The following is an 8573-nucleotide window of genomic DNA, read 5'->3' on the forward strand; positions in this document are numbered from 1 at the left end:
CCTGCCCCGAGCTCCGCACTCTCGGAATCCTCGGGGACTGGCGCTCCTCCCCGCCGGCTCAACTGCCGTTTTCCCGGCTCGCCCTCATGCCCCCACCGCTCGCCGCCGCCGCCGGCCGGCCGAGCAGCAGCCCCGTTGCCCCGAGCCGCGCCACGACCCGGAACCGCACCCTGCGCACCGGAAGTCCCCGACCGGGAAGAAGCCGCTGGCTGGGGACGTAGTGCGCAAGCCCCAGAGCAGAGAGCAAAGAGCGAAGCTCTCCCGGGAGGCGGGGCCGAAGAGGAGGCCGTACGCATGCGCTGGACTTCTGCGGTCCGGATAAGGCCTGAGTCACAGATTGTTAGCTGGGAATCTGGCGGGACGCACCAACCCGTGGATTTGCGTCGGATAGAAATCAACATTAGGGTTCTCCTTCAAATCTCCCTCTCCTTGGCCCTCAATTCATCCAGAAATGAGTGACAAGATAGCTTTGCGTCTGGGTCACAAAGACTTGGGTTCAAATGCCAACCGTAACTTGTTGTGTAGCCTCAGAAATAATCCTTCTCCTCTCTTGACTCTCGGTTTTCTCATCCATACAGTAGTTCCAATTTTAGAGTATTCCTGTGAGAATGGAATGGGATGATGCTTGTAAAGCACTTAGGACAGTGCCTGACTCATAAATACCTAGTAAATGTTAGTTATTACCCTTGTTATCTTAAAATGGAAATAACTATCTTCCTCAAGAACTGCAGGGAGTTGTGTGTCAACTATACTTCCAAAAAAAATAAATGAAAAAAAATTTTTTTAAAGAACTGAAGGGAGTTTTCCGTGAGATAAGAGGACTGGCGCAGAACAGGAACTTACTGTTGGTGGTCTCTCTCCGGAGAGAACCAGGGGAAGACACCGTGAAGGGGAAAGAAGGACTCAAGTAGTGCAGTGATAAGATCTCTCTCCTATCTGAGAGATGGCCCAGAAAGCCTCTCAAAAATTCACCTTAGCAAAAGGAAAAAAAAGGCTGAATTTCAGCCCTGGGACATCATTACACAATATTAAAGTCACCAACAAATACAAGAGGTATCATCCCCCATGTTTTCAAATATGAGATTGATCTCTTAGCTCATACAGGGTAAAAAAAGAACCTTGATACCCAAATGCTCTCTTGCACACACAACACCACAGTTCCACTGGGGACTTGTTGGAGGCGCTCTGCTAAAGCAAAGTGTGTGAACAAGGTTTGAAAATCCGTTTTCCAAGGTCACCAGGTTAGCTGTCCCCTCCTAAATATTAATCTTCATTTTCACTTTCCTCTTGAGCTCCAGTCTGAAGCACAGCAGCTGTTTGTCTCTCAGACACATAAAACTCAACCTATCTAAAACTGAAATCAACTGGGCCCTCTAAGCTTGTACAGGTTCTATGGAACTGTAGCTTTCACTAGTTTAGTGACTTCATTTTATAAGCAGCCGCTATGAATTTCCTTATCTGTAAAATGGGAATGACAAAAGTCCTAACTAACCTCATTGGGTTGTCATGAGGATTAAATGAGTTAATACATATAACTCACATAGAATAGAGCCTGGTACATAGCTAACATTTACTAACATTTACATAATGTGCTTACTACTACTGTGAACAGATACTGATTGAGTGCATATGTATTAAGTTTATCCTAGGCACTGGAGGTTCAATGGTGAAAAAACCAGACAGGGACTCTGCCCTCATGAAACTTACAGTCAAGTCTGACTGACTTTGAAATAGTGGGAAGTTGGTGTGCAGGGAAATACGATAAGATTTCAAGGACAATGTTGGAGACTCCACTGAGAATGGAGACTCTGAATTTATGGTGATACTAATATAATTGTTTGTGTGATTTTTCTAAAACTGTTAGTTTCAACAGTCAAGATACGGGCACACAAAGAGTAAGCAATTGGTTTGATCCGAAGAAGCAGTTTGTTTGTTTATTTATTCGACAGAGAGAGAGAGACGGCGAGAGAGGGAACACAAGCAGGGGGAGCAGGAGAGGGAGAAGCAGGCTTCCCGCGGAGCAGGGAGCCCGATGCGGGGCTCGATCCCAGGATCCTGGGATCTTGACCTGAGCTGAAGGCAGACGCTTAACGACTGAGCCACCCAGGTGCCCCTGAAGAAGCAGTTTTGCCAGACAGGTGTGATGGGGTCAAGGAGCTTATGACCTTAGCTTTTTAGAGTGCTTTTTAAAGGGCCACAGAATGGGTGGTGGCTACGTATATGAGAGAATTCCAGAAATGCTCATGTCACTGGCCTGTAGGTCCCAGAACATACGAGATGAAGGTCACTAGTGAAGTAAGGCAGAAAGATGGAGGTTATCCTCAGAGATGGATGTCTTAATAACCTTAGATGAAGAGCCATGTGAGAGTGAGGTCCTTGCTGAAGTAGAATGGAGGAAAAAGTTATTGAAAATGAGACAGGGGCACCTGGGGGCTCAGTCGGTTAAGCGCCGGATTCTTTTTTTTTTTATTTGACAGAGAGAGACAGCGAGAGAGGGAACACAAGCAGGGGGAGAGGGAGAGGGAGAAGCAGGCTTCCCACTGAGCAGGGAGCCCGATGTGGGGCTCGATCCTAGGACCCTGGGATCACGACCTGAGCTGAAGGCAGACGCTTAACGACTGAGCCACCCAGGCACCCTAAGCACCGGATTCTTGATTTCAGCTTGGGTCGTGATCTCAGGGTTGTGAGATTGAGCCCCTTGTGGGGCTCCATGCTGAGTGTGGAGTCGGCTTGGGAAAATCCCCTCTGCCCCTCTCCCCGCTCTTGCTTTCTCTCTCTCTAAAATAAATAAATAAAATCTAAAACAAGAGAGAGAGAGACAAAGAGTCAAGGAACTGAGATGCCATGTGGACCTCAAAAGCTCCCAGGATGATGGATGGATATAGGGTGAAAAGGAAACCCACTGGGACAGTGTTGGGAAGGTAGGTAGATGAGGAAGAGAGTAGATACACCAATTGCAAGGAGGAGACCATAGTAGAGGCCGGAGGTTCCTTTTCTTTTGGTCTCCAGGACTAGAACAGGGGCAATGGACAGAGGTTCAAAGACACCCACTGGCTGTGTGCCTCCAATAAGTTATTTGCTTTCTCTATATCTCATTTCTTTCATCTAGGTTGTTGTGAGGATTCAAGGAGGTACTGTGTGGAGACTGCTTAGAACATTGTCTGGCAGACAGGAAGTGTTCTGTAAATGCCAACTCTTATGGCCTAGCACACCAAGATTGGCAGCAAGAATCAGGGCCCTTATGCATTTGCTTTCCACAATTCCTGCTCAAACCTCAGTTGCCCTATCCCTTTCTACTCAATAAACTCCCCTTCTTGCACCTCCTCCTCCTCTTCCTTCTCCTCCTCTTCCTTCTTCTTTGTGGCTTAAAGCAGCAACCATTTATTATTTCTTAAGATTTTGTGGGTTGGTGGGCAGTTCTTCTGCCAGTCTTGTCTTTCGGTTGATGGCAGCCAGAATGGTTGGAAGGTCTAAGATGGCTAGAGATGTCACCCAGGGCACCTTGTGGCTCTCTAGCAGCTATCTTAGGTTTCTATACAACATGTGGCAATATTATAAAAGGATAAACCCCAAAGTGCTTTCTTTTTTTCAGATGTATTTATTTTTAGTGGGGGAGGGGCAGAGAGAGAGAGAGTCCTGAGCAGACTCTACGCTGAGTGCAGAGACCAACGCAGGGCTCAGTCTCAGGACCCGGAGATCACCACCTGAGCCAAAACCAAGAGTCGGCTGCCCAACTGACTATGCCATCCAGGCGCCCCAACCCCCATGTGCTTTTAAAACACACACACACATACACACACACACACACACACACAGCATTGTAACCATTTCTAAGTATATTCTATTCATTCTTGAAGACCAAATTCATATACTGCTTCCTCCAGGAAGCTTTCCCAGAACACCTCTCCCTATTAGACCACATGAAGAGCCTCATTCTCTGTGTTCAATGTTTATCACATTTTCTGTTCTTTCAACATACATCTGTCTCCTTGACTGGCCATAAGGCAAGGAACGTTTGTTATTTCCTTTTAGACTAAAATCTTAAAACACCATAAACACTTGCTAAAATGTGTGTTAAATGAAAAGATGCTCAAAACATGCACATGAAATGAAGCAATTGGAAATCTTATTTTGTAGAAGCAGAATTTGCACATGGAAAATACCACTTTGCCAAGCCTATGACAACAAGCTGAGAGTAAACAGAATGAAAGTAATACTCTTTCAAACCCTGACAGAGCTGTGGGAAAATAGAGGCACCTTCTAGTTTCTCTGCAAATGTGTGTTCTTAATATTTTATATATGTGAATATGTTTCCCTACTAGTTCCCCAATTTTGGTTTCCTCTCCCCCTTTTTTTTTTTTTAAAGATTTTATTTATTTGACATAGAGAGCGACAGCGAGAGAGGGAACACAAACAGGGGGAGTGGGAAAGGGAGAAGCAGGCTTCCCGCCGAGCAGGGAGACCGATGTGGGGCTCGATCCCAGGACCCTGGGATCATGACCTGAGCCAAAGGCAGACGCTTAACCAACTGAGCCACCCAGGCGCCCCTTCTTTCCTTTTGAAATAGATTTTTTCCTCCCAGAGGGAAAACATAGGCATTTACACTCCTATGGTATACAGCAATTTCGGGACAACAGTAAAGTAGTCAAAAATCCATTCAAACTATTTTAAGGAAGTCCCCAAGAAGTATACAATTTCAGAGCAATATAGTATTTTTTTCAAATTAAAATAACATTTGAATGTGAAGAATTTTTTAAAGCAAATGTATTGTTTATAATAAGGTGAGTTTGAGGGGCACTTGGGTGGCTCAGTCGTTAAGCGTCTGCCTTTGGCTCAGGTCATGATCCGAGGGTCCTGGGATGGAGCCCCGCATCAGGCTCCCTGCTCAGTGGGAAGCCTGCTTCTCCCTCTCCCACTCCCCCTGCTTGTGTTCCTTCTCTCGCTGTGTCTCTCTCTGTCAAATAAATAAATAAAATCTTAAAAAAAAAAATAAGGTGAGTTTGGTGGGTGGTAGGGAAGCACAGCATTAACCAACCAGAAAATCTTAAAATAATGCTTTGCAGATATTCTTTAAGTACGGATCAGTTCTGGGGGCTCAGCAGAGATTCACTGAGCTTTGTTCTATTGTGTTTTTGTACTGAATATTATCTCTGGTGAGGATCCCTTTTTAGATACTTGGGGTGAAAATGAAACATCTGGCTGGTGTTAGATAGCATCTCTCTGGCTACATTTATATATAATTGCAGTCCTTTCCCCAAATCCGGGCCCTGTAACCAGTTGCTAATAGTATCTTTTCTTGCTCTAAAGGTTAGCTAGTACTGTGAGTGCCAACTCCTAAATTAATTAATGTTAACAGGACTTAGGATAGGGGCGCCTGGGTGGCTCAGTCGTTAAGCGTCTGCCTTTGGCTCAGGTCATGATCCCAGGGTCCTGGGATCGAGCCCCGCATCAGGCTCCCTGCTCCGTGGGAAGGTTGCTTCTCCCTCTCCCACTCCCCCTGCTTGTGTTCGCTCTCTCGCTGTGTCTCTCTGTGTCAAATAAATAAATAAAATCTTCAAAAAAAAAAACAAAACAGGACTTAGGATATAAAAAAACAGACTCGTATGTTTTGTCGAATGCAACTTCTAAGAATGCATAATTAACAGTGTCTCCATTAATATACAGTATGTTCAACAGTGAGACAGCACTATCATAAATAAAGGTAGACATGGATAAATTTATAATTAAAAATGCATTAGAAATTACAAGCATAATTTATTTACTAATGTGCACTGGAATAAATTTTATGTGTAATATTTTAAAACAGGGCATTAATAAATAATAGTGAACATAAAATGTTTTTGCAGCTAAAAATATTTCAATAAATATTAGTAAGTTAAATGTGCTGCAGAGTTATAATTTCTATGAAGTCAGGTTTATAGACTACAATCACAATGTAGAGGACTGTTTCTTGGGTGTATTCAAAATATCAGAAACAAATGTCTTTCTTCGAAGCTGACAAGTAGGATATTCAAAGTAGTGCCTGCAAATGTTTTAAAAATAAAAGCTTAGGACATCCAAATAGTGAATAACTGCTCATTGCTTGAGACAGCTAAGATCCTTCTGATCAGTGCATTCAAACCTTATCCACCTGTTTGTTTGGTAAACACTAATTTGGAGCAATTTCTCCCACCAGAGAACTCATATAGGTCTTTTTGGAAGCTTTCACTTAAAAATTGACCTTGGCTTGCACTGTGGTTTTGTTTTGTCAAGGGCAAACAATTCCTGGGTGGCAGGCACTGTTCTGAGTGCTCACATATTTTATTGACTCCATGCTCTTAACCACTTCACTCTACTGACTCTATTATTTTAATCTTATTTTATTTCACTTTCTGAGTGTTCACAACATGTGTTTTCGATGAGACTAAGTCTCACAACACACAGCAGTATTTCTTTGATGTCTCTGAAAAGAGCTTATGTTTCTGTGTAGAGTGGCGGTGGTGGTTTTTTCCCCGCAGGTAGGACCAGCACTGATTAATAGCAATGAATAATTCATCATTGGTTGCACCTTATTCTGTGCCTGGCACAGATATTCCTAATGCCTTTACATCTCTAATCTAATTTAATCCTCACAACAATCCAATAAATAAATACTGTTATTATCCCCATTTAACAAATCACATAACTGACCCTCAGAATGGTGAAATCACTTCCTCAAGATCATACAGCTAGTAATTGGCTGACTTGGAGGCCCCAAGCTGTACACTTCCCCAGTAATAATCAGCAGCCCCTGTTCCTAAAATAACCACGTCCGTTCTCAAAATCATGTTGCCTTCCACGATCTCACAATCCTTTCAGCTATGTTCTCTCCCATTGATAGATAATAAGTCCCTCCTGTTCTCATTTAAGATAATTTCCTCATGTCCTGTCCTGAGTAGACAAGAACTGATGTTTAAAACACACGAGCAATATCTCTTTAGATATTTGAGGATGGCTATTTTGTCCATACCTTTCTTTTCTCCGTGATACAGTATAAGTAACCTCAATTCCTTTCGTCTTCTCTCACATGGACTCTTTCTAAAGCATTCCACCTCCTGAACCACATCCCTAGAGAGTGGTTTCAGATTTTCCTTATCTCAATTCATTATCATCACCTTCAGTGAGCATTTATTAAGCACCTACATGTGCATGTGATCTGTGCTGGACTTTATACAATCCAGAAAAGCTAAAGTTGCCCTTGAACTAAGATGTCTGGGTCTCCAAATAGTGTTATTTTAAATCCTTCCTGTGATTCTATCATTTGCTCAGCTCACAGGACTCACTGAGGGACAATCTACTAAACTAGAAGGAACCTGAGCAGAGACATATTTCAGTCATCATAGCATCCCTCGTGACTGACACAGGAGGAACAAAATCATAGATGCTCAGTAAATATTTATATGGCAGTGAATGAGGATTATCACTCAATGATCTGTCCTAGGCTAACACACTCCTCCATACGTGTTGAGTGACCCTACCTAGAATACTTCTCTCTGCCTCAATGATCCACGACGACTGTATTATGTACTCAATAATATTTCCTGAGGGGCACCTGGCTGGCTCAATCGGTTAAGCATCTGGCTCTGGATTTCTGCTCAGGTCATGATCTTGGGGTCCTGGGATCCAGCCTTGCGTGAGGCTTCTCGCTCAGCGGGGAGTCTGCTTCTCCCTCTCCCTTTGCCCCTCCACGCGTGCATGAGAGACAGAGAGAGAGAGAGAGAGAGTGCGTGCACACGTGCAGGGGTAGAGGCAGAGGGAGAGGGAGAAAGAGAATCCTCAAGCAGACTCCCTGCTGAGCACAGAGCCCCACACAGGACCCTGAGATCATGATCCCAGCTGAAGTCAGGCACTTAACCGACTGAGCCAGCCAGGCACCCCTAGATAAACAAATCTTAAAAAAAATATTTCCTGAATGAAAAATAAATGAGGTAAGTGGTTGTTGAAAGAATGTGTGAATATTGTTACCCAAATGACTTTGAGCAAAAACAGTGCCTACAACAACAATGATGAACAAAGTTTCGCTCAGAAGTAAAAACAAAAACAAAATAGAAAAGCAAACAAATAAAACAAGCAAATAAACAAACAACAAAACCCCCAGATAGCTTAAAAGCTGAAACCAGCCCACACAGTCTTGGCCAGCTGAGGGCTTTTCTGCTTCTCCTGGAAAATTGGAAAGATGTGGCAACTCTGGGTCCACAGCCCACTTGTCAACAATCAGGTGAGTCGTGCCTGCCTTCCTGCTGGGTACTGAGTGTGGTGAAGGCCAGGTAGCAACCACCATTCATCAAGACATTTGGGCTGTAGCTTGCTGCATTATTTGCAAAACCTGCTGGCCCTATGGTACTTGAGGCTGAGTGCCTGGTTTGGCTTTAGGAAATAGCCTAAGAACTGATTTCTGCTTTTATATAACAGAAGTATCAATTATGAGGGGGAATAGTTAAGGGGCAAGTCTCAGAACATGCTTCATCTGGGAGAACCTATTCTGTCTGAGTGTGTACAATTTCCAGCAAAATCTGGAGATGATGCTGGAGAAAGGTTTTAGGAAACGGGGTGTG

This window comes from Leptonychotes weddellii, chromosome 14, assembly GCF_054177405.1.
Source record: "Leptonychotes weddellii isolate Sample4059 chromosome 14, ASM5417740v2, whole genome shotgun sequence".
Taxonomy (NCBI): Eukaryota; Metazoa; Chordata; class Mammalia; order Carnivora; family Phocidae; genus Leptonychotes; species Leptonychotes weddellii.